The 26,788-nt window shown below is 36.5% G+C and overlaps 2 long non-coding RNA genes across 9 annotated transcripts in view; one reads left to right on the forward strand and one right to left on the reverse strand.

Annotated features, from left to right (window-relative positions):
• LOC106019670 (uncharacterized) overlaps positions 1-26,788 on the forward strand; it is an 83,741-nt gene that overhangs the window by 20,350 nt on the left and 36,603 nt on the right. The gene's annotated exons all lie outside the window — the stretch shown is intronic.
• Positions 1-26,788, reverse strand: part of LOC106019671 (uncharacterized) — a 79,834-nt gene that overhangs the window by 11,641 nt on the left and 41,405 nt on the right. For all 8 annotated transcript variants that reach the window (XR_005268574.2, XR_005268579.2, XR_011811895.1 and 5 more), the window contains 2 exons: positions 10,938-11,045; positions 9,226-9,397 (listed from right to left, as the gene is read on the reverse strand). This is a non-coding gene — a long non-coding RNA (uncharacterized lncRNA). The remainder of the gene's footprint in view (positions 1-9,225; positions 9,398-10,937; positions 11,046-26,788) is intronic.

The raw sequence follows: 26,788 nt of genomic DNA on the forward strand, positions 1-26,788 counted from the left end.
GGCTTTATCAAATTCTAGTCTCTTTGCATTGATGGTACATGAAATGCGAACAGGCATGTAATTGCATGCCTGTAGACTGTATTTCTATATTTTCTTAGTCTGTGGAATGGTAATACTGGATACTAGTAAGAGTAGAGGCTGGCATAATGGGACGTTCTGCTTTTTATAACATCTAATGGTATGGCATTAAAAAAACTTGAGTGGTGCAGCTGAACTCTCACAAGATAGACTTAGTGGATTTTAGTAACTAATGTCAATCTATAGTAATAGAAGGCATGGCCCCAGTACTTGCAAATAGATGCAAATTATTTAACAGTAATCTCAAGGAGAAATTTAAATAATCAGAAAAAAACATGGTATTGTTCTTCTAAATCTATAGTAAGGCTTTTAAGTAATGTTTTCATTTATGTAAGTCTAGAATGTCTGTATTGGTGTTGTCTTGTCTTGTCTCAGTCCTTAACTCTTAAGACAGAGTTTACACAATCACTACACATAAAGGAGAAGACTTCTGTGTTTTCCAGTACTTGCAGGAATTTGAAATTCTGAGGTCTCATTACTTTTGTATTTGACTCATGTGTTCCTGTGAACAGGGCAGGTGAGAAGAATACAGCTCATCAGTGGTGTTACAAGCTGGAATTTTGAGCTTGCCAAGGCCCTACATTAAAGACTGGATGTAATTGGTTACTTCAGGTAGTGATAAATTTAGAATCAAGGCAGGGGAAAAAGATTATCTTAACTTAGATTAACTTGAAAGAGAAAAAATACCCCATCACTGTCGATGGAACGCATATTCTATCAAAACTGCAGTCACACTCTGTTCTATTGAGATTAACTTTACCTGCTGAATGTTGTTAAATTTATTCCAGTGGCCTATGACCACCATATATCAGCATCCGACCCCTATCTATATAAAACAATAAGCATAAGCTTAAGGCTGTCTTAAAGGCTGTCTAAGAGATGTATATTTACTGACATATAACCTGACTAAAGCCAAACATCATTACCCCCGTGACTGATTGGAGGGCAGCCGTAACTTAACAGTTTTATTTCCATTCTACAGCTGATCTCCTTGACCATGTGTTCTATTATTTAAAACAAAACAAAATCAAAAACTACAAAACAACAGGAGTGGGGGGAGAAGAATAAAAGCCACCTCTTCATTTAACCTTTCCATCTTGATCACTACTCATGGGCTATCAATAATTTCAACTTGGTTAAGCAGCTGGCTGAAGGTTAAATAAATCCTGACTGGTTGTTTGCATGATCATAACTGAATACAATAGTTTTAATTGGAAGGAGATTTCTTTTTGGCTACTCCTTGGGAATACTTATAGAGTCAAAATCAGGCTAGAAAATAAATTATTTTAGTGGAGAAGATGATTCAGGTAATTCCTTACAGGTTTTCAAGACAAATCTGGATGAAGCCCAGAGTAACCTGGTCTGATCTCACAAGTGATCCTATTTTAATCAAAGTACTATACTACAGACCTCCAGAGGGTCATTCCTGCCTGAGTTATCCTATGATCATCTGACTCAATGATTGTTCAGACAGAAATCATAAGCCTGTTAAGTTTTCCTATTCCAATCCACATTATTTGCACCTGTTAGGCTGATGGCAGAATCTGACTTCTTAGGCAACAAATTCCAGGACTAGAATTTATCCACTGGTAGGTTTCATTCCATTGAAGGACAGATTAAGGTGGATTTGTAACATCTTTGTTTATCCAAAAAAAAATTAAAAGATTTTGAAAGCATTTGAAAGTGGATTTAGGAGAAGCCCATTATAGGAACAGGAGCAGATCTCATCCAGAATGTCACATAAATATCATGCTATCAAACAAGAAATGTAAATTATCATACGTACTCTATAATTGAAAAGTGTATTACACATTAGTGAAGTCACCCATTTATCTCATCATAATCAGTTCCAATAAAATCTCATTTAGGAAAGTTGAGAGTAGTTCAGGGTGGATGGTTATGAGGATATCAGTCATGTGAGTGTGCACTGAAACAGTTCTGAAAGCCAGTTCTCATGCAGAAATCCAATTATTGCACACCACATATGAAAAGGTGAAAAATATCAACTAACACTGTGACTTTCAGAACTAGGGAAAAAGTGAAGCAAATACACTGAATAACAATTGGAAATGTTAGAAAATTTATGCTCAAACAAGATTTGGAAGAAGTCATTGCAAGAAAGGCTACTGAGAGATGTTTGAAAGGGGAAAAATCCTCTCATAAATCATTTGAAGGTGCTGATGAAGTAGAACTTGGATCCAAACCTCTCATACTTGATTTTATAAATTCAAACTTTCAGTAGAATAAATTCTGAAAGACCGAGCATATGCAAGTCTGTGACAGAAAGGAAGTCAAGTACAACCGTTTTCTATCACTGCTGCCCTTCTAGTATAGCATTTTAGATAAAATAGCCTCCAGACATGAACCATAAGGGTTTTTGATTGAACCTGTTGACATAAAGACATGAAACAGCCTGTTTTTGCCACCCATACAGTACATTCTTCCACCTGAATTGCAGGAACATTTGCTATCCTGGTTTCAACAAAAATGCCACTAACTTAATCCAACAATGAGATAATATGGATGTGAAGTATATCATGACTATAGCTGAAGAAGCATTTCATCAGGAATACTTAGTATGGTACCCTTAGCCTCTTCTGAAATTAGCATTAATGATTTTTCTTTTCTGTTCCTCTACTTACTTGTGCACAGCTGCTCACCTAATCATTTGAATAAACTTACCTTAACTGAATATATTATTTGTTTTATATATATCTCACTCTTCAGACAATTGTAATGTAAGCTATACTGATGTTCTCTCTTCCCTTCACGTTCCAAAATTTAAACTTCCTATATGGGTACCATTGTGAATACTCATGTACATGTGTAATGATGCCAATTATTTACATATGTTTAACTAAATTTTGAATCCAGCAATATCTTGGAGAATAACAACACAACCATCTGTTTGTATTTAGAATGGGGTACAAGAAATAAGGAAACAAACTTGCTTAAAAATATTCAAATATCTACACATCTTTTTATTTTTTTTTAAATTTGCTATAAACCTCCCTCAAATGCTGCATTTCAAGCTTATTTCTTATATTGTCTTTCTTCACAAAATCCAATGAATTCTGAATAAAGGGGTTTCTTACAAAACTCAAGGGAAAAAATTAACTGTTTTGACTATTTTGTTCTTGAAGTTGTAGATAGCCCTGATTTCTTCTGCTTTGCCTGGCTACAGGTACAGCCATACAGTACACACAATTTATCCAATTTTAATAAGATATGAGTAGAAAAGGGGACTCTGAGACCTTAGGATTCAGCTTGACAAAGGGTATGAAAAACCTCACTTATATGTGTGAATATTGCTCACCATGAGAACTCACTAGAGAACATTTATTTGCAATCTCATCAGTGTATGAATTCTAAATTGTTTCAATTAAGAAGAAATAATTCTATAGTAGAAAAACTTGCTGTGAAGTTGCATAGAAAGCTAAAACCTACTTAATATTCTCATAGTTCAATAGCATCTACCTTAAACCAGCAGTGAAAATTTTGAAATATGCTGGGCTTTTGCCAGCTTTTTAAACGAGTGTATGTGATTTAGTTCATATTTTCACACCTCCTTATTAAATACCTCCCAGTTCCATCTTGCCTAATATTTGATCCAGCAAGTTTAATGACCATTCCTTCATTAAACATTACAAGATTTTTAAGACCTTGGCAGTGCTGCATTTCATTCAATAACCTAGTGCTGCTACAAAGTCAACACTGAGTGCCAAGTTAATCCCTCGTGTCCACTAATTATGTCCAGTGCTGCGTCTTCTTGGGTGAGCCTGAATCGCTGGGGAAGTGCAGGATTTCCAGGCCAATGGATTCAGCACTCCAACTATATCTCATGCCTTGACACTAGATGTCAGCGAAGGGTAATTGTTGTCTCAATTTAGAGGCCAGCCCAGGTAGCTACTAGCAACCTCTGTTAATGTTTTATAGCAAAGGTGAAGTATAGCTTAATACAAGCATCTGACATATATTACAATAAAAAAGAATATAGTTGTCTAGTGTTTTTAAAGTCAGTCGTAAAAGATGAATAATGATGCAGTTTAAAGCTAAAAGACAGCTGCCAAGCTGAATGGCCGTGATGGATGTCTAAACACCCAGTGTGGAGAAAACCTGTTCCCTGGAGACCACCATCCAAAAAATTAATTACTGCGATTCAGCATCTTTAAATGTGCCACTTAATATACTGCCACCATAATTAAATTTCCAGCCCTGTGACCTTGAGACCATTTCCTGAGATAATAAATGAGATCAAGGTTTAATCGATGCAGATGCAAGTAGAAGCTGTCCGAGGAAGCACAAAACCATCACGATATAGTCAAGGTCAGGAAAGAAAAACCAAGTGAAGCTGCGAATCAACACTAATTGCTTTCTTACGATAAAAGATGTTTATTTTAATTTGCTTTATTTGCAAACAATTGTGGTACCATCGTGGTACTCCCTGACAGCAGCTTTTAAAATTCTAGCCACAGATGAAGTCAGCAGAGGGCATATTTGTTTCCTTGTAGATAGCACTTTTTGTAGCTAATGAAGCCATATTCAGTAACACAATGAGATCTGATAGCCAAGCTCATCACACATCAAAAAATATAAAGAGAAGAAACAACCGTCTGCTTCAGGTACACTCCTTCCTTTCCAACACACACATACAAACAAAACAAAATGTAGGAGAGATTTTGGTAGAGAGGTGGAGATATGAAGGCTATTTTATGTCCTTTTTGAAGTATGAGTAACACAAAGGATATAGTCCGAGTTCTACAGTTGGACTTGACTAACTGCTAAATCGAATATTAAATGTGAACACAAAGCTACAAAGCAAGCAAGTTCACAGCTAAAGAAAGGAGAGTTTTTAGAAATACCACATGCTGGCCAGTATTCTTCATGGCATCATTTAACCTCTTCCTAGAGGGTTTTTGAAGTTCTGATCATTTAAAGAACCAGCCTGAAATAAAGATGGGATGTCTAGAGAAGTAGCATTTTTGTTTTGTAGCAGTGTTATGCTGCAGTGACTACATGGTTAAGTTACATAAAAGTCAGAGCGTGAATTTTCTCTGTTTATGTTGCAGTGGCATTATTCAACCCAGTAAAGATGCCAGTTTGCTATCACACTATTCCAGTGTTGTATTTTAGGCACTGCTTGTACTTAAAACCTCTGGCAATTCAGCAAGGTGCACCCACATACATTACCCACCACTTCTCCAATACTAAGCAGTGATAAACTTGGAGCAAGTTGAATCATATCACTGCTGCATTTAAATAGAGGATCCCTGAATAAAAATTAATTTCTGTTTCTTTAAAGAAAAAAAGCTGTATTTATAATATCAACCTTTTAATTGAACTGGTAATGTGACTGTTTTGATTGAAAAGGTAATGTGCCCTGGTAATTTTATTTTATTATTGTTTTTTACAATTTTATAGACAATGACTCCTGTCTGACAACCTAAGCTGTATATATTTAATGCATGGGACTTGCTTTAATTGTTCCTTTCTCTCTCCCCTCCCCGCACCCCCTTTTTTTTTGAAATGGAATAGAGAAAGTTAAGATGCAGGAGTCAGCAAGCCAAACGGGGAAAACTGTGAATTTAAGGACCACAATATGAGTCTAACACAAAATACATGTTGGTAGGACTGTTTCTGCAGTTCTGTACCATGTCAAGGAAAGACCACAGTTCTTTCCAAGTCCAGTCGTAAATCTGCTCTATACTTGAACATCTCAACTTTCATTAAAAAAAAAAAAAAAAAAAACATTTTTGCAGTGAAAGCCTTCCTATTGTGCAGTGCCAGCATTTTGAATTTTCAGTCACATCAGTACTCTGACCTGAAAAAAGGAAACCACTTTAAGAGAGAAGGGATAAATTTCATTGTAAGATGCATCAGCTCTTACCTATGTCACTGCTGATTCTCCCAATAAGTACTTCAGCTTTTGTGCTCATGCCAAAAATGACTCATTTCCCAAATCACACCTGAACAGCCAAGTTCCACACTGTCCAGTGACAACTACTACAAGGTAGTATACATGGCCAACACTAAAACCTCTCATAACTTGAAAATGCTGGAAGACGAGTGAAATAAACCTTATTTAATATTTAACATTAATAACTAATACAAGGAAAAACTCCTGATGACTTCATTTCCATGAATTTTCATCAGCGCGTCTCCAAATTTCAGACTATCACAGAATGACACCATTGATAGTCTTGCTTAGATACAGCAGTATCAGTCAGAAAACAATGTAATCAACATGCTCTGCTGTCTTGAAATGAGTGGTTCCATGACAAAGCATCCAGTCTTTTAACAGCAAAATAAATAAATTTAGCACCTAGAAGAGGACATGTTATTTTAAGAGAAGTAAGCATTGCTGGAGCTTTCATGCACTTAATGAGTTGAAATGAAAGCGTCTCTACAGCTAAGTCAAGTCTACTTAATTTTATGCTGTTAGAGAAATTAGAACTAGGTAATAGTAGGGGAAACACGTGTTTAAAAAAGTAAGATTTTCTAACTTTTAAGACCAACTTTGTGTAGAGGTAGGCTTTCTCTCATTTCAAGCCATATTGCAAAAAACTGTGGAAGAAATTTGTGTTCTGATGCCTAAAACCTCAGAGCTGTAAAAAGCATAGAAGTAATCAGTAAGAGGACAGAGACATGAAACTATGAAAAATTGTAGACAATAGATCTTTAAATAATAGTACTTGGACATAATTTGTATTAAACAACAGTCTCTATCAATCCAGTCAACATCAAATACATTAAATTATGAAGCACTGTAAATTCCAAGGTTAAAATGTAACTGTCAGACTTCTAGAAGTAACAACCAAAGCAAATCAATGGGGTTAGGGCAATACACAAAACCCCGGTGGTGACCAAGATTGCAGAGCACTTAAAAGTCACTCCACACCAACAAGATTAAAGTTAAAAAGGAACAAAACAGAACATGCCACCAAGTGCCAGGGATTTAAGACTTCAAGGTACAAAAGAACTTAGAGGACATTAAAAAAAAAATAAAAAAAAAATACAACACACACATTAAAACAAACAACACAGGCTGCTCTGATGCAATGGTAACTGCAGTGAAAGTTTCCAAAGATAACTGGATGATCAGGGCATGTTTTCAGAGCATATGAGTCACAGGACTGTGCCATATCGATACTTAACATTCATATTAATCCTGGGCATGTGAATACACAGTTTTGAAACCTGAAGAGATACTGCGTATGATTAAGACAATTATTTCCTGATCCAAAACTATCAACTTTCCCTTGAGAAAAAGTATTAGTAAAACAGCCATCGTGTCTGCAAAATAATGCAACAAAGTCACCCTGAGGACTTAGTCCAGCTGTAGCTCTGAAACATCTGGGTGGAGGCAGAGAATATACTGTCTCAGAACAAAATTTTCTGGGGACATGGAGATAAGCAGTAGAGTCTGACTTGATTTAGGCTGAATCAACAGCGTACTGAAAATTAAGAACAACAGCTGTTGAGACTTGTAGTTGATCTGCCTTCAGCCTAATGCAATTAAAGCTGGAATAAAATAATAAAATAAAACAAACACTGAAGTTGCAACTTCCTAAAAAATATTACATGGACTTTTGGCTATATGCTTCTGTTTGTAGGTAAGCTAGGAAATACACTCTACCTTACTTGAAATGTGTCCTCTTGTCATTCTGTACTTACCAATAAGACATTTAGAGAATGAAAGTAAGGGGAAACTAATATCTTTACTTTTATCTGACAGGCTAGTGTTTGTAAATAGCACCCTGTTCTAACACCATTCTCAATAAAAAGTCATTGCATGACAGATGTTATTGCATGACAAATGCCACAGAGGGCCACTACTGGCAGTTGCCAACTTTTCTTATTGAAAGATCCATTCAGATGCATCAGGGCAACCTGAAGGCTACTGCTGATAAGAACAATGGGCAGTTTCAAAGGAGAACAGGCAACACTTCAATTACAAATTTTTATTTTACATTTTTAGCCTAATTTGGTCTCTTTGTGATAAACAAGATGTTTTACATATGCCTAGTAGGAATAATTGATAGTTCATGCTTCTGTGTGTTATACTTGTTAAAATATTTGCATTTAAAAGCAAAGTTGGACTCCTAGCTTTAGGCTATGTATATGTTTTTCCTAAGGAGTCTCAACTAGGAGAAGCGTTTTGAATTATAATTGTCTTCCAAATCTTAAATTAAGAGAGACAGAACAGTGTTAACCCTTCACTTAAATCACTTATCCAAGTGAAAACAAATTGTGATTTAGGAAAGTTGAGTAGCAGGCTACAGTAGCAGATAGGCTCTAGTCACTTGACTCCTCCTATATTCAATCAAGAAGATTAGACAGATGAATAAAGATTACTTATGCCAAAGGTTGGAAGATCAGGCCTTAGGTAATTACGGTATTAGAACACAACATGTACTTTATGGGGAGATCAATTTTATAGTTAAAAGCTTTATAGCTTGATTCAGAAAAGCAAATTACTTGAAACTTTGCAGAAAATAGTAGTAGATCATGAAAGAAGAGGTCCTGAATATGGAAATCTTGCTGAACTCGTCACACAATCCGTTCTTACCTTAAAAAAGATGAAAAGATGCATTGTGTAGGATGCTTTCTGTGTTGGGATTATGCAATTTTACGACACATGCACTACAGAGATACACAGCTGTTTTTTTGTTAGGTTGTTTGTTTGTTTGTTTGTTTGTTTTTAGCTATAAGACTAACATTTGAAAGCTAAGATTTTCAAAAGTTACTTGTTGGTCTTTTTTGTGATGTTCACGTTGAAACATCAAGAGGCTGAAGAGAGAGAAGCGGTTTTCCAAAACTTGCAGACTCTTCTAAAATACTTGGAGCTTAGCAGCACAAAACTGCACAGTAAAATTATTAGTTGCTTTTCAACATATAGCTGATCTTTTTTCATCTGAACACCTTGATAGCAATGAACAAATACACAAAATATCACAGTAAACTCATGGCTTAATCCATAATGTATATGGCTTTTAAAATCTGAGTATTATCATAGGTATGCTCATTTTATATATGGTTTTATATATAACCTTCACTTTCAACATGGGTGCATGTAGGCAGAAGATAATTCACTTTGTGTACAACTCAAAACTGTTGAGAAAGCTCTGTGTGCTGACCATGACTTACCATGCCCAGTTCTGTGGCAGCTGGCTCCACTCCTCACAGCTGAACTCCAGCATAGCAGTATTCACTAACCCCGACAGAAATCTGCAGCAGCAGAGCTCTCTGTTCCTTCCCACACTTGCATGTTCTTGCAGCAGATTTCACGCCAAATCCCTCTCTTGGTTATTGCCTCCTGCTATAGTAAGAAATAAAAAGGGAAAGGCAAGGATACTGGCTGAGCTTTTGCTTTCTTCCTGAGGAAACCACCTTCAGAGATAGAACAGAGGGAAGCAGTTGTCACATCTCTTACACGTCTGGAATAGTGGATGCCTCAGGTTGTGAACTGACTGTTGAGCTCCACTATCATCTATCTGCATATGAGTTTTTATGTCTATCTAGGCAGAGCCTACAGTCAGTCCCGGTATCAGAAGAAGTACAACTAAAGCCTAGAAAATACACAGACTTTGTGCTCACACATTGATGTCATTATGTCCTGTCATTTATTCTGCAAATGCAGAGGGATATATCTTCCTATTCATGCTTTGGTTTTCACCAGAACAATACCGTTATTAAACCTTGTTTGATGGCAAATGAAGCCTTTGGTATTAAAAATAACAGAAGTGAAGTGCAGAGCCCTGTACAGTTAAGTAAATACATCACCTAGAGAAAGAAACAAGAATGAAGTAAAGGCTTGACAGAAGCAAGGTGTCAATTCCCTACTTCTGCAGCCACAAAAAGATGTTATTATGTAAGATTATTTTGAGGCATACCAGGGAAAAAATAAAGTAGATGAAATCGTTTGTAATGTTATTCTATAATCAAGCAAAAGCAGAGCAATTCGTGTATCTGAGGGATATATAGCTGAGGGGCTATGGGACTTGCCAGCAGCATCCCAATAATAAACAAACAAATAAATAAACAAACAAACAAACAAATAAATAAATAAATAAAAAGCTTTAGCTAGCTTTGAAATCCTTACCAGTCCTTGGCAAATATGGACACCAAAATGTTTTGCTGGAATTACAGACTTTTTATTAATAGTTTCCTACTCCACATACTGCACTGAAGATGAGAGAACTCAGTGCTTATTGTGAAACAGTAGGGAGGCTTATTAAATCAATACACATCTGTTAGATAATGGGCTCTAAGTCAAGAATGTTATTCTGAAAACCTCTCAGCAAATCATTGCTTGTTTAGCAGTGTTTTCCTTAAGCTATTCCCTCATTGAAGGATCCCCTCTAGAGCTGACCATCTATTTCGTAGTGTTCAGTTCCTAACAGTGTATCCAAACATCTCTGCCAAATGGAAGAGATTTTCCCAAAAAATCTCAGACAATATTCTCGAGTATGCCAGCAAGTGACAGCAAGAAGCTGTAAAGTTTGAACCTCTTCATCCCTTAACAGGAGGTTAAGACATTAGGAACACTAAATAAACTAACAGGAGCCAATAAAAACCCTATACTAGTTGCAATGTGCTAGTAACAATTAGTCATCCTGAAATATCTGTAATTATACACATACATATAAAATTTATTTTAAACATACATTTTAATGTATTAATATATTCTAAACATACTGTATGGCACATGTATAAAAGTGCTGGAATGTGCAGCTCTTCCTTGTTTGACATAGCATGATCTCAAGTCTCAGGCAGCAGATACGCCGCTACTCTATGTTCTACCCGTCTTAAAAAGCGACTTCTTACAAAGTCACGTCCCAGCCTGCATTCACTCTTACCTTTTTGCTGTCTTGCTTATTTTTTGCTGTAAACTACATGGGGCAGAAGTTGCCCTTTGCAGTATCTGTGAAATGTTCAGCAGTTTCATTCACAGCCTCTGGGCACTTCTGTAATAAACATGAATAATATTTACCCAGTTAGATCTGCAGTATTTTACCTTTATCTCCTTAAAGTAAATACACAGCTTAATTCTTATCTATTGCATATGTGTGTACTCAGAATGTAACAACAAAAAGTTTAATAAGAACACAGATTTAATAGGTATAATTGTAATGAGCAGGAATTCGTGCAATTTAAGTAAAACGCTATGATAAATGGCACAGAATGCAGAAAGATCAGCTTATGTTTATGACACTTCACTCACCCGTGTTATTTCCATGATATGCATAAGTTTGGCTACTTCTTTAATATTTGAACTGAGGTTTTATACACATGCAAATATTTCTTCATCAGTGGAAAACATAAAAGAGAAATGTACGTATAATGCTTTCATTTACTGACTCATCACAGTATTTCCTCATACAGTGGTTTTAGGGATAGCACTGGGCATGTGCAGAAAAATAAAAAGATGGCTGATGTTTGCACACTAAACGGTGTGAATAACATGATATAAATATTAATCTATCCCTTATAAAATCTTAAGACCTTTTTATTTAATAAGGTGCTTCACAACAATATAATCTGTACTTTTCCAAATTAGCCACAAACCATCTGGTTTCTCTCCAATTATTTCATTTTTTTTTTCTAATCTCTAAATGTTACTGACCTAAAAAAGATTTGATCAAAGGCTGTTGGAATCCTAACCCCTCCAGCAACTATTAAATTGGTCCACTCTGTCCTGCGCTGGCAAATCATTATACTCCAGAGCCTTACAATCCATGGTGGTATCTCAATTAGAGTTAAAGATGAAGCAACATTTTTCCAAATTCATCTATCCATCTAAATATGACTTTATTCTTGAATAAAATAGAAAATCCATTTACAGTGATTTCTAGTCCATCACTGCTAAGTTCACTGGGAACAGAATATTGTTACTGCAGTAAGTTAATGAAGTGGTTCCATATCAACAGTTTAGAGTTAAGTAAATTGTCCTAAGTTAAATGACATTGAACATAGGATACTCTTCCTTCTTTCTTACGTTTTCTTCCATTTTGCATTAAAGCTGGATTTGTGCATAGTTTTTAAATTGGTGTTTGTCTTGACAAGTCTTCTGCTTAGTCAATGAAGACTGCCTCACAGAGACAACATGTACTGAGATTCAGAGTTTCCAGAAAAGAAAAGTGAACTAAATAATAGACCTGCTGAATTTTATTAATTTTTTCAGTTTTATGAACTTATAATTCTAGTACAGAGTCCTTCTTCAGTGCTGAGACATACCAGAGGGACTACACAATTCATTAACGTTGTCATCAAAATAAATATATTGTGAACCTACATCAATTCAAGAGAAGGTTTCAAAAGTATGCTTAGAAGTGAAATAATATTTTTTTTTAATAGCCAATTATTAAATATGTGACTGAGCCAAACTTTTTTAAGTTGATCAAGAATGACCCAAACAATAGTAACTATTTTCCTCTTGGTGTAACTTATAAACTCTAAATCTCAATATGCTTAAAGTAGGCACAGTTGTCAGTATAAGTTGCACTGAAGGAACACAGCAATATTCATACTATTTCTGAAATGCCACTTTCCCAATTTTCCCAAATTTATAAATCCAGTCTGTTAGAGAGCAGTCACTAAATGGCTTCAATTAAGAAAAATAAGCAAGTCCTTATCTTCTCAGAACTTGAATTGAATGTTCAGGGTCTACAGTTGGGGGGAAGGCTATCTCTTGCAGTGGGACCCATGCTATGTAACCAAGTCATCTCTGCAGAGTTATAATGGTCACTTCTAACTGACTGCAGATTTTCTGTTATGTTTTGTCATTGGTACAACTTTTTTTCTTATGGCACAGTCTGCAGGATGTTAAATACAGCCATTTTTGAGTGCTAAATCATTTGGCATCTACTAGAAAAAAAAAATCAAGAAATCATTTGGTGGTCTTTTTGACCTTTTATTAGAGCATGAGAGTGCTCTAATAAAGTGTAAGAACTTATCCTTTAGGAAGCAAACAGATTCTAATTTGTCTCTCCACTTCGGATACTGTGAGCCAGCCAATGAAAGCTATCTTGTAATGACAGCTCTTTCACATCGTTTAGGAATTATCATTCCCCATTTCAGTAGTCTGAAATAATCACAATTTAAAACACAAAGAAGCTCACCAAAAAGATTCCATAAACATTTAGATTCCAGCTCTGTTCCTCTGTTTTACAGATTTGAAACTACCCATTCTCCCAGGGTACATAGAACATGTTGAGGTGCTTAGTATGTTTTAGCAGACTCTTAGATTCTATTTCAGTGAATCATGAAATAATGTTGAAGATATCTTAAGGTTTTACATCTTCTTCAGATCAATGCTTGATAATGTCTTCAATTCGCCTAGTTCTTATCTTACAGATACCTCCCTGAAAACATCTCTACTGCAAATTAAATTTGAAACAGTTCACAGTCTGTAATTCCACAATGACAACTTACTATATACATGTACATTGTACCAGCATCTTCAATTTGCTTACCAGTTTTTTGTTTCAAAGACCTTAGTGGATGCAACATACACTAACTTTACTAGCTGACAAATTGTTATCCTAATTATTAACTAATCTCATCTAATTATTAACTGACAAGCTGCCTATCCAGGAGGGTTATTTAACTGTAGTTTCAGTTATTTCCACTGTACTACTTTTGAAAAATAACACATGCTAACAGAAAACTTTTTTTTTTTTAAATCTTCAGATCAGATTCTAATGTCAGCATTTAGCTGTTTGCCTAGATAAGCCATCTAATGGACCACATTATGCATCCCAGCTCATAATTACTCCTGTGTACCACATGTGGACCACTGTATCAGCTTGTCACACCTTAAAAAGAAACCAGTCTAATTTACTTGCTGGGGTTGGCAAAGAAGAAGAATTTTTAACTAAAACAAAGGAGTACTTTAGGTGCTAGACAAACATTAATTAATTAACCTCACTGTTTCAAAGTAAAGTACAAACCATTTACATAGAGTAGTTTTCAACACTGTAACTTCAGTGGTACCTCCCTCTTTACATGCGCTAAGGTGAAGATGCTGTCCATGATCTTTACTTCTCTTTAGAAGTAAAACCCTATATTTAATACTAGGATTTTTATCTAGGTAAGCTTTGCTGAGACTCCTTCATGTCCTGTATTGGTATCTCAAATTTCACACCAAATTTTATGTTGTTTTCACAACAGACATTTACAATGAAATGTTACACTGAATTTCAGTGCTACATTACAGGAAGTGTTAGAAAACAGATGTTATTTGGGTATCTTTTTCTCATTGTAAGACCATTAAGCCATTATTCTGGGAGTTTAGAACTAGTTCTTCCAATAGTTATAAAATATTTTGCTGCCATTGATAGGGGAGCAGCAAATATTTACATTGTAGACAAAGTTTTATCAAGAACATACTTCTCTGTCAAGACAACTCTCATCAGCTTCAAAGTCCTTTAGAACAAGCCTTGATTCTGACCACAAAACTCATTTGAATTACATCACTGTCTAAGAGGAACATCACGATACCAACTATGAAATATATATTCCTACAGTATCAGTCTTTTTTATATTTAGTGTCTTAATACGATCCATGACTTAAGTCACCTTTTGTACTGCTTTCTGTTTGATTATAATTTTACCTATTAATCATGTTAATCCAATAGAATCTGCCTTAATCAAATGCAAGTCAATTACCCAGTTCATCAAATTATATTTTTAATGAAAGACATTTTTTTTTTTAAGATTGAATACCAATTAGGGATATATTCACAGCTTTAGAGCATGGGAACACTTGCCTCTCCACTCAGAAGGGAGTTTTCATATCCAACATTCAGGCTGAGTAGTTTGAAGAGCACTTCTGACCAGAGCTAAACACACAACAGACAGTTGTTGCCTATGCTCAGAGACACAGTTTCACCAATAAAATAAAATAAAATAAATCTGCATGCCTGTTATCTAACCACAGAGAGGAATTAGGCTAGGTAGACTTTAAAGGACAGGTCATGACTTAGCACAAAGGAATTAAAATGAAGAGGAAGATTACGCTGGCCAGTGGTTGTAAGCCTGGAATAAATCAAATGCACCAGCCCCAAAGATAACTGGATATTCAGAGCCCTGACCCCACAGGAGCTTACTTGGAGAGGTTTCCCTGACCCTCACAGCAAATTTTCTATTCAGTTCATTCCCCTGCAGCTAAAACTCAGAAGAGCAGCATCAGTATTTGCAAATCCATTTCTTAGACCTCATTTGACCAACTTCCATTAAATCCTTAAAGAAAATATAAGCTAAAGAAGACTATGCAAAAAATAGTCAAGTTTTTTTTTTTTTTTTTTTAATCATATGCTCAGAGCTAAAAATGAAGTGATCTGATAGGGGAATAATGCTGCCTAGCTGATGAATGTGATGAATGCAACAGGCAGCTACACCACATAGAAATATATAAGGATCTAGTTTCCACCCGGTTTGCTAGACAAGCACAAAAGCCCAGCTCTAAACTCTAACTTGTGGAGGTTATCTTGCTTTGGATACACCAACTTGTCTAAAAAACTCTTTACAAACTGACTTTTGCAGTCCAACACGCAGAATACCAAAAGGCACCATGAAGTTTCACTGTGCGCTTACTTACACAAGGTAAGAACTCCTTCAGTATTTGGACACATTTTTAAAGCTACCTCAGGTAGCTGTGCTCATATCTGTTGGAAATGACAGTAGCATGCAAGTATATAGGGATATTCTATCCCTAAATTGCTTAATTGGAGGCAGAGTATTTAGTTTCTATGTATTTAGTAATCCTTTAAAGAACTTCTGAATGCTCACCAGTTTTCTGCTTCTCAGCTTTTCTTTCCTTTTTTTTTTTTTTCTTCATTTTTATTTTATTTTCCAGTTATAGGCACCTGAGCAACTTCACTAAACCTTGAATTAGCCAATGGCTACGATCAAACCTCTTAGCCTGTGAGAAATATAACATGACTGATTAAATGAGAACCAGGGAAAGGAAAGACTTCAAATTTGTTCCACTCCTGTAAGCCTTGTTTTTAGTTCTTGCACAGATGTGTTGATCTGATCTTTGGTCTTGTCTTAAAATATTCTGTTTTTCAGTGCATACACTTGATATATGATGTAATTGTTCTTTTGTCTAAATGGAGGATGTCACTTAACTAAGGTCATTCAACATAGTGAACTTTTAAAGGACATTTTAAAAGTCCTAAGACAGTACTGTTTTCTTTCTAGGTTGAACTTTAAATTTCTCATATTAAATATTTAAGTTACACAGCTGATCAGAAAGAATTATTATTGGAGCTTGGGGATGCTTCTTATAAAATTATATAAATTATATAAAATTATCCCTTTTATTATACAGATGTCTTAGAAAGCACATTTCTCTTTCCAAACACTGAATTCACATAGCAAAGAAAATACCAAAGGTTGTAAAAGACTTGGTCCAGTATTACAGAATGCTGAACAGAATAAAATAAAATAGTGTTTGCAGATAGACTGTAAACACAAAGAGGAATATATCAAGCTTAAGATATCCTTTATAGATTAAATGTCATCTGTAGTGTTATTGTTGACAAATACCTTCAAGTAGTTATCTTAAATTATACTAACTGTCTCCAATCTGAGGTAAATTCAAAATCTATACACATTCATTGTATACAGCTTTCCTGAACTGACTTGTCTATATATTAATCTTTTTAATCAGTATCAATTTAATTACTATAATTAGAATTACAACAATGTGAATTTTAAAAGTGTTTCAGTATTCTACTGAATTCTTTTATGGAAAAAATTATAATAGTTATATTTTGCTGTTAATTTTATCTAAAACATATTTAAAATATTAAGCAAGAGAGCCAACTGAGGCTTCTGAGAGAAATTACATAAATCACCTAGAGCTTAAATTTACTCACTAAACTGATTGATGGTATATAACATAATAAACAATCTATTTTCTAATTCCTCACAGCTACATAATGTCCTTGTTTCTTACAGTAACTGAATTCCCAATAAATATTGACAAAGCGTCACAAGGCTGGATTCAAGCTGACCTCGTACCACCATTCTTCTTTCTGGACAGTTACATTGCAGGGTACTACTCTGAGTAACTGCATGCCCAGTTGTGCAGCGTTCACAAAGGCAAAGCTCTCAGAGTACCTTAGCTGATCAGATTTGCACTGACTGGATTAATAACAGAAAAGTTACTTAAAATGACACTGTTTTTAAGACTTACATTTTAAAATGTTTTAAGGAATATTTTTAAACTAAGCTTCTTCATGTTAGTTGAAGAATTTCTAGGTTCTTACGCAAATCAGGACCACACAAAATTGCAAGTGATTCTGGCTTGATGCCATTTGGTTTTGTAGAGATTATGATTTTGGCAGGAGCCAAGGTGTCTTAGCAGTAGCAGGAGATAAATGTGCTGAAAGCCTAAGCCATCCTCTTGCTAAAGCAGAAAGCTAGGAGACACCTTTACAGGACTGGCACCCATTGGACTGGTAAGAAAGCAGAAACTTATAGAGCTAAGGTTCCATTTATGCTCTAACAATTTCTAACATGTCCCACTGGCTGCCAAGCATCAACACTGCCAGTTTTAACTGCTTTTGCATTGGCCACATGATTCAGGATTCAAAAGGCATTTGTTTCAGTACCTTCAGAAGCACTCCCCATGCCATTTGCACATAGCTTACAATTGCTACTCGAAAGCCAAACTTGCTTGCCCACAGGCCCCCAGAGGTGGTCAAAACACTCAGCACACTATGCAAGAAGGGTTCAAGTGCAGATCTAGTTCAGGTGAGAATGCAATTTTCGAAAAATTTCCTTGGCTTGGCCGTATCCCGCCATTGTGGCTGGCCCAAAGTCTCCCCACCGCTGCAGCGTGGCTGCTGACATTTACTGGCACCGGTCCCGCTCAGCAGTGTGGGTCTTTGTCCCTGGAAGGGAAGGAGAGGACACGGCCCCCGCAAGCTCTGCTGCCTGCTTGGACTGCTGGCTCATCTGCCCTTGCAGAGCAGCCTTTGCTGCTCCCTGATGGCCTACGCTCCAATCTGCAGCTGAGTCCTACTGATTTTCTGACTTGTGCTGTCTTGAAATGGCAACATCAGAGCACATACAGTACACTGCAGCACCTGGGAGCACAACTTCCATGTATTTCTTTGCAGTCTTGATTGCAAACCTACTGGACTTTTTCCAGAGGCCACCAAGCCTGTAACACTCTGGCAGCTGTGCTTTTTTCAGGTGCCAGAAAGGCTGTGCAAGTCATATTTTCCTGGTATCTTTTCGTACTTCTGTGGATTTGGACTAGAGCTGCACAAGATGTTGATTACCCAAGCACTCCCTTGCACTATTTGCCTTCTGTTGGGCATTGTAGAAGGAACTATGAAACTTTACAAGTTTTGCAAAATTTCTAAACAAAAATATTTGCTTTATCAAAGTTCCAAAGAATCAAAAAATTCTTTATTGCTCAGGACTGAATGCCATGTCATTGTTAATACACTGTCTAAAAATACTGTCATGTTAAATAACTACAATTATCTCCAGGATTTTGTAGAATTTAAGTATCCTGAATGTCCTGTGTTGAGGTCTAATGAACACATCGTTCTCTGAAAATAGAAAATATGATAAATGAAAAAAAAAAAGTGCTGTTTATACATCATCTGCTATATTTTGAAGAAGGATGGTCTGTACACCAAAGCCTCACACAGCTTCTCTCCAAAGGAATCTTAATCTGTAAATAATATTCAGCTCAGCAACACAGCAGTTTTTGCTTATTTTTCAAGTGTACGTTAAATTGCAGTGGTTTTGTCCCTCATCAGAGCTGACTGTTTAAGCAGAATAACATGCTTTTTGAAGCCATAACTGCTGAGATCAGCAAGTAGTTATATTTTCACATCACAAAAGATATGGAATAAATCATATAAGAGATATAGAAAATAAAGGCTATTACAGTATATAATTAACACAAACATTCTCTAGGTTTACCTGTCAAATACAGCGACAATGCAATACATTTCTGTTTTAATTAGCCGTGTTAGTGCTGGCACAATGAGGCACACATTTTTGTAGGATTAGCACACACCAAGCCCACTCTGAATTCCAATTTTCTTAATCAGATTTTAATTTTCTGACCAACACTCCCCCACCCATCCAGGTCCCTAACAATTACATTCTTCTTTCTGAAAGTTGTTTTCTCAGTCAGTTAAAATGAGTGAAAATTGTTGGCACCTGTATGTGCTCCTGCAACTCATTAGCAGGTTTAGGTTAAAGCAACTTCGTTGCTCAGCGATGTCAAACTTCTAGCCATGCTGTTTTTAACCCTACTGCTCACCTATTATCTGCAGTTTTTCACAGGATCTAGTTCTAGTCTATACAGCTCTGAGATCCTTCCCATCTGCTGCCCTTTCCACCACCCCACTGTTTTGGGGATGTGCAGTTGGCTGCTGCTTCAGGAGCTGATTGGTACACGTGAAAAATGAGAAATCTGCTTAAATCTTAGCTAGTAGTACTGCTGTACTCAAAGTCTCCCCGAACAATTCTTATGTCTCATTTACATCACCTGATTAATTTTCTCTTCAGCTCTTTCCAACAGAAACATCTCTCTAAATTTGAATGAACAATCTCAGCCTTATCCTAGGCTGATTACCCTGGTCTTGCATTAACATCTTAAAGTAGTTCGGCTTCCCAAGTAACCATCATGTACCAAAATCTCACCTGCGCTTGCTCCCTTGAGCTGACTGTTTCTGCCATTGCAGATGACATATGGATGAATTTCTCTGGCACAAAAGGATATTTCCATCCCTCCTTAACCCTGGCTGAAAATAATTAAACTGCACGATTCTCTTGAGCCCATGGTGACTTAGCAGAAGAGTTTTGCATTTCCATGCAGCCCTCCTGGAGAAGCCAAGTGCCTGACTAATTTTGTGCATGTGAGTACACGAGTGTGTTAAGAGTTCCATTCACATCAGTCAGACTACTTACATGCTTTGGATTAATTATACATTTAAGGCAGATTTGCCAGTGATTACCATTAATTGCAACTGCAGTGATTTAGCAGTCCTTCCATCAGAGTTAGCATGAGTGCATATGGCTCATTCTTCATTAGTTTTTTCCCTTTTAGTGAAGCCAAATGACCTCCCTGAATTCTTAGTTTCAATCAGAAGCTAACATAAACTGTACTGTCTCAAGACACACCTGTGCTACTGCAGTCAAGTTTTATGGATTCCAGAGATGCACTGTTTGGACTGGCAATACATGTGATACTTCCTAGGCTTTGACACCTTGTCATGAAATAAAGAGATCACAGAGATTTCCAAACTGCATTAGAGAAGTACGCTGCTTAGATGCCTTTTATCTGAAGCAGCTAAAATAGTAGCATTAGCTGACTTCACAGGTATATCAACATTTCAGGCCATGCTAAGCAGATACAGTGTACAGCACCTGTTTTAGGGAAATAATTGCTTGGTTGGGGAATCTTGTTACTGTAGAGACAAATACAAATCAGAGATCTGCTGTAATATAGCAGACTCTTTACTAAAACATAATGGAAAATAAATTATAACAATATCATGTTTTTATCACGTCTTCTATTCTAAATTCAGTTTAAAGGAATATGTCTTAATGCTAATAGTTCTAATTTTTGCGAAGCACTATATTCAACAAATGCATGTGGCGGAGGTGGAGTGAGAGGAAGGAACAAGGAAAGAAATGCTTGGCTAATAGTGATATTAAGAGATATAGACTTTTGGGAGTCAAGTCAATTTCCTTCATGATTGATCATAACCAAATACGATAATTGCCAGTTAAAATACCCCTTCAAGAGGGCTCAGTGCTGTAAGCCAACATCAGTAATGCTCAGCTTGAGCTATCATCCCAACTGATGTTAACAGGGAGACTGCCACAGCCCAGGTTTTGCATGGAATGGTCCTAAATCATGAGCAAACAAATAAGGAAATGGGGAATTACCTCATTAGCACAATCCTATGCTTTACAGTCTGATACTTTTCTGTTGATCCCATCACTGAGGGCACCATGTATTCTGCGATGTAACCAGGAAAAATACTGAGGTTTATTTTTAGTAAGCTCTTATTATAAGGTGCTATTATTTCTTGCCTTGTCCTTGAAGCCTGATTTCCTGTCACAGGATAGCTACTTCTAATGTGCGAAAATTTTACTGGCTGAACATTGATTGCTATTCTGGCAGTTTTTATAATGGCATTCGAAAATGATCAAATAAGTAGCTCAAGGAAGGAAGGAGAGAGTTGCACCTGTTTCTCTTAGATTCTTTCCTCCTCTTTTCTTTGCCAGTAATAAAAAAAAAAGTTTAGCTGAAAATTCAGAACATTTCAGATCTTCACTTCAAATGGACTGACACAGACTTTAGGCCTGTTTTTGTGTAACCATCAAGGAAATCATACTTACTGACTACTGATGTTAAAATTCAACTTTTGGCCATTAATGTACAACACTAAAGCCATTTAAAATTGTTCCAGATAGGAAAGGTTCACCTGGAAAAAGAATCCCCCCCCCCCAAATATAATGCATTTATATTTTAGATGCAATATATACTGCCATAATTAGGATCTGATATTTAGTGATTATCTAAAACATCCCTAATCTTCAGAATCAAAATTTCTAAACTAAATTTATATTGATAATTATTGTTTTTATTTATCCAATTTACATTCAATTTGCCATATTATCAGAATACTTTAATTTTTGTTTTTACATTCTGACAATGAAAAAACATCTCTAACGATAACATGAAAACACGGGTGCTTACAGATAGTCATATATAGCCATGTAGCCCTCATTTTATATATATATTTATTTATCTCTAACTGTGTATATGTAGAAGACGTAACAAATGAGAAATGTATAGTTTATACACATAATAAAGGAAAAATAAATATCAGAGTAGTCATTTTATATTATCCTTTTGATCTATAGACTATCAGTGGAAGACAATCTTTTATTTATATTATGTGAGGTAAATTTTTATAACAGGATTTTCTGTGTCTGTCTTCCTGCTCACTTCATAATTAAGCCTGTAGGGCTGTATGGTTTATTTTTTAATGCTATACTTGTCAATTTCTGTTATCACTAATTTAAAGTTCACAGCTCCATGTATGATAAAATAGAGGACAAAACAATTTATACAAAAACAATAAACCATTTAGAGTTGAAGGGTTGGCTAAGTTTTCCTGTGTGTACTCCTGAAGATTTCATTTCAAGCAGTGCAGATTTACAAAGCCAAAAAAAGACTACAAAGCTCTAGTGACATGGACTTTTCTCCACACCTCCATATATTTTCCCCCTGCGTCTTTCTCCCTTTATATATATGTATACATTTTATCTCATTCATACATTTATCTCATTTATATATGCATATGAATAATAAAGATTTTCCTTTGTTATTACATTATCCTTTTTAATTTAACTCCAAACTAATAAACACAATCAGCCCTACCAAGATCAACTCTGACATGCACTATGAAGAAGAAGCATCTCTTATTTTACACAAAACATTACAAGGTCAGATCAGCGTCTTTCATCTCTTCCCACCTTCACCAGACTGAACAATAGGCAGCAATAATCCTGTGATATCCACAACTAATTTATCCAACAAGAAGACAGGTAGCACTCTGAACCGCACTGCTGCCTGAATAGGTGCAGTAAATAAGCAGCTTAATGGTAGCCTTTCAGGCAGGAGGGCAACATATCACAGCATGGCATTTTTATAATCTTCCTGGCATGCCTACAGCCAAGAGCACATAGCTGAGCGTATGTTCCCTCTTCTGTCGGGCTTCGGATGCATGTAATCGTTAGATTGTGACACATTGTGCCTTTAAGCAAGTTTAACTGTTTTATATCCCCTCTGATCTACAGCTTTGTACATCTGTTACGTTGCCTCTTAAACTTCAGTCAGCACATCTGTGGGTCTGATCTTTCTGAAGCTCATTGCGTGGCTTAGGTTTTGCACAGTATTTCTTTGTATCTGTGCAGTGTTTATTTGCAAGGAATGCCTTTTGTATTAGTGTTCTTGCTGAGCTAGAGCAAAAGAGCAGAGTTAAATCTGTACGGGACATCTTCAACTAGCAAAAAATTGAATGGACCATTAGAAACTTATTGAAATAACTTGTTTTATAATAAATTGGTGAATAGGTCCCCTTTCTTTATGTCTTTGAGCACAGGGAACGTCTTCTCCCCACCCAAAAGATATTTTGCTCTAGAGGCATAAAGGAGCCAGTTACTGGATTTTTTCACAAAGTCCCTAGGAACACCAATGAAACAGCCCCAATTACACACAGACGCACTAATTTGCAGGTGCACTGACTAGCCCCTCCACCTCCCACTGATGTCAGCCAGATTTCAGATACGCAGCACACATCAACTTGTCTCTCAGCATTTTGTCCTCCAGCAAGAAGCAGCCCTGTAGCAGCCAGCATTTCCCCAAACTGTTGCACAGAGCATGATTCAAGTAGTGCTGGGTAGAGGACTGAGCCAGCAAAGCAAATAGGCTTTTGACTCCTAGAAATGCTTGTGGAAGCCCTCCAAAGAGTATGTATCAGCCATAATTGGTGTCCTGAAGATCTCTGCAGAAAAGCCAATACTAAAATTTTTCAGTATCATTTGTTATGTCACACTAAGCATTAGAAGCATCCATGGCAGGGTTGCAGGAGAACATCTGTGTGCTCCCTAGCATAGCAGGGCTGGATAATGCAGAAACGTCCCTGTATGCAGAAACTCAGAAATGTCCACATGTAAACCTTAGGCTAAAGGAGTGAGTTAACTTCACCATGTCACTTTGCTTTCTGCACCACCCCCCCCCCCCACTACCTCCTGGAGGAGATTGTCCAAGTGTTGGAGGTAATTTTGGAAATAATGTGGAAGGCTGTGAAGCCTTAGGTTTATTCCTGCCTTTTATCAAGAGCTATGAACTACTGTTTTGCCAGCCAGTGAAAAGTTACAAACTGCTCCTATAAACTGCTAATTACATAGAAGCCTGTCTTCAGCCAGCGGTACCAGTGAAAAGAGTTCTTTGACGGTGAAAGTAGCTCTTGTCCTTCCCCAGCAGTCAGCACTGCTGGGCCTTCCTGGGCAGTTAGTTGAAGGGGACACAGCAAAGCTATCACACCAGGGCAGCGGTGGCTTGCCAGCCATAACTACTGTCGACAAAATCTTGCCTACACTGATGTCAATGACAGAATTTCCTGTTAACTTTTTAGTAAGATAATTAAGAAGATTTCAGGCATTAAGGTGTTAGTGCAGGATGGTTTCTTTTGAGATACTACCCTGATGTGAGTACAGGTTTTAGTTACTTATTCTGCCAAGGTATCAGGAGAGATCACATAGCTATTCACTCTAAAAAAAATATAATTTTCTGGAGTTTGTTTTTTTTTTTTTTTTTTTTTTTTTAAGTTACAGAAAATGCTTTTTGATCATTCTCACAGTTGGAATTTCATTTATTCCTATAAAAAAATATCTCCACTTCAAACCTAGAGGCCAAGGAAAAATGAAATAGAAGCCTCCAAATTAGGCAAGATCAAATGAGACCAAAACCAAGCCTAAAAGGAAGTGCTTCTTAGAATTTGTCTGACACAACAGCTCATTTTCTACAGGTGCAGCGTGCTGCTGGACAGAGTGATAAAGGAAAAGAGACAGTGGCTGCCTAGGTTTCCTCCCTAGGATCCCTTCATGCATGCACCTTGGCATCATGACAAATGTGACCATTTGACTCATCAGTGTTGCAGGATTACCGAGAGCTGCCACGATTGCCTTTTCCCAACACAGACATTCAGCTGCCAAGTTTCTCTCTAAACTTACACAGTTGCAATACTTGGTTGCCTGAATGAGTTTCCTCCCTTTCTTCACCTGTGACACTTTTCAGAGTCTCCCCAGAATTATACCGTATGTTTATATACGATGAATTTTCCAGAACAGTGAAAACAGACTTCTTAGTGCAGCATCATTACCCCCTCGCTTGGCAGGGAAGTAGCAAAGAGCCTCCTGTCTGAGCTGGCAACCATCAAGCTTTACAGTCTAACAAGTTCCACTACTATAATGAAAATCCAAAGACCTGGAAACAATATACAGAGCTTCCCTGACTAATTTTATTATGCAGACACACTTAATAGCTCCTGTTACAATCACATTTATAGCAGGAAAACAGTATTGGATTGTGACTATCACACTAAATCGACATGGATTATCAGTCATTAAAAAGGAACAAAATTAGCAGCAAGCAGTAATATTTTACACTTATCAAATCTACAGCTGGTCAAGGTTCATTACAATACTATGCAATAAAGTCAGGAAGCATTGGCTCATTCTACAGAACATTTAAATCTCTATTGTATTTGTGTAGGATATAATTTCTGATAGCAATAAAGCCTAATAAAAGTTACACCCCGATGAATAAAGTGTTAATAAATTGACCCAAGACATTTAAATGGCTAATTATATTTGAGATAAAGGAGGATTCGCTTGTTTCTATAGATTGTTTGAAGCTGTACTCTAACCAGCTAACTAACCAACTACAAGATGATTTTATAAAAATATCTCCAGTATAAAATATTAATATTTCCAGCTCCTTTTTCAATAGATTAATAATTAATCAGAATTTCTTAACACATTTCCTATTCATCAAAAGAATCATACCTCTCTTTAAAATGTCCAAGCTTTGCACAACTTTTAACTAATCCCTAGATTTTATTTTATTTAAAAATATTTACACCAACTCCATTTAGCTTTTCCATAGGCCCTTTCAATGACAAAAACAGGTGCTTTATTACGAAATAATAGTATTACATTACAATACAAATAATAGTATTATAAAATGTATGTAAAAACAGAGACCAAACAAGCACACTGACCAGGTCAGGGTATTCATACAGGATAATTATCACAATGGGCCTCCCAAGATCCTGGGCCTAAGTCAAAGAAGCTGTCATCCTTTAACGCTGAATTCCTTGGTGGCACTGACTGCTTAAAGCATTTCGCAAACTAAACCATAGAGTTCTGGAAATCTTTGGTGGTTTGCTTCTCCAAAACACATCATAGTTGATGGTTAAAATTTTAACAGGCCCCTGACATTAATGGAGTTACCCAGCAACAGCACCATTTTTGGGGATGCTGAGCAATAGTTCTAGATGCTGGAGAAACAGTGATTTGTGTGGAAAGAATGAAAGCAGAGGTACAAGGGGGAGAGAAAAAATGATAAAGAATCCATGTCTTAAAAAAAAAAAAAAAAAAGGAATTATTAAAATGTACATGTTAATTATGTTAATTATTTTTATGTAAGTTGAGGGAATTTTACTTGGGAGAGTGAAATGAATTGTGGTTTTCCCCACTGAAAATTGAAAACTGCCAGCCTTTGCTCTGTCATCTACTAATGCTACTGCTAATATGTACCTAGCCTTTTCACTCCACTGAGGGGGACGGGTGTGCAAGAACCAGAAGTCCCTATGAGACGGGAATTTTCATTTCTGAGCATCTCAGTTTTATTTTGTGTAGGGCTTAGGTCTGAAATCTACCACTACTAATCAGATCACCTAACAAAGGAGAGAAGAGGACAAATCTCCCTCCAGCAGCTTTCTTCTCTAGGTTCACTAAGGGTGTCTGTTTAGCCAGTCGACCCATACGTGACACAGCTCAGTTTGCATACAGACAGAATCCCTCCTCGGCTAGATCATCTTCAGATGACTATAAGATACTATAATTAGGACCATACTGGAGACAT

Source organism: Anas platyrhynchos, chromosome 11 (assembly GCF_047663525.1).
Source record: "Anas platyrhynchos isolate ZD024472 breed Pekin duck chromosome 11, IASCAAS_PekinDuck_T2T, whole genome shotgun sequence".
Lineage (NCBI taxonomy): Eukaryota > Metazoa > Chordata > Aves > Anseriformes > Anatidae > Anas > Anas platyrhynchos.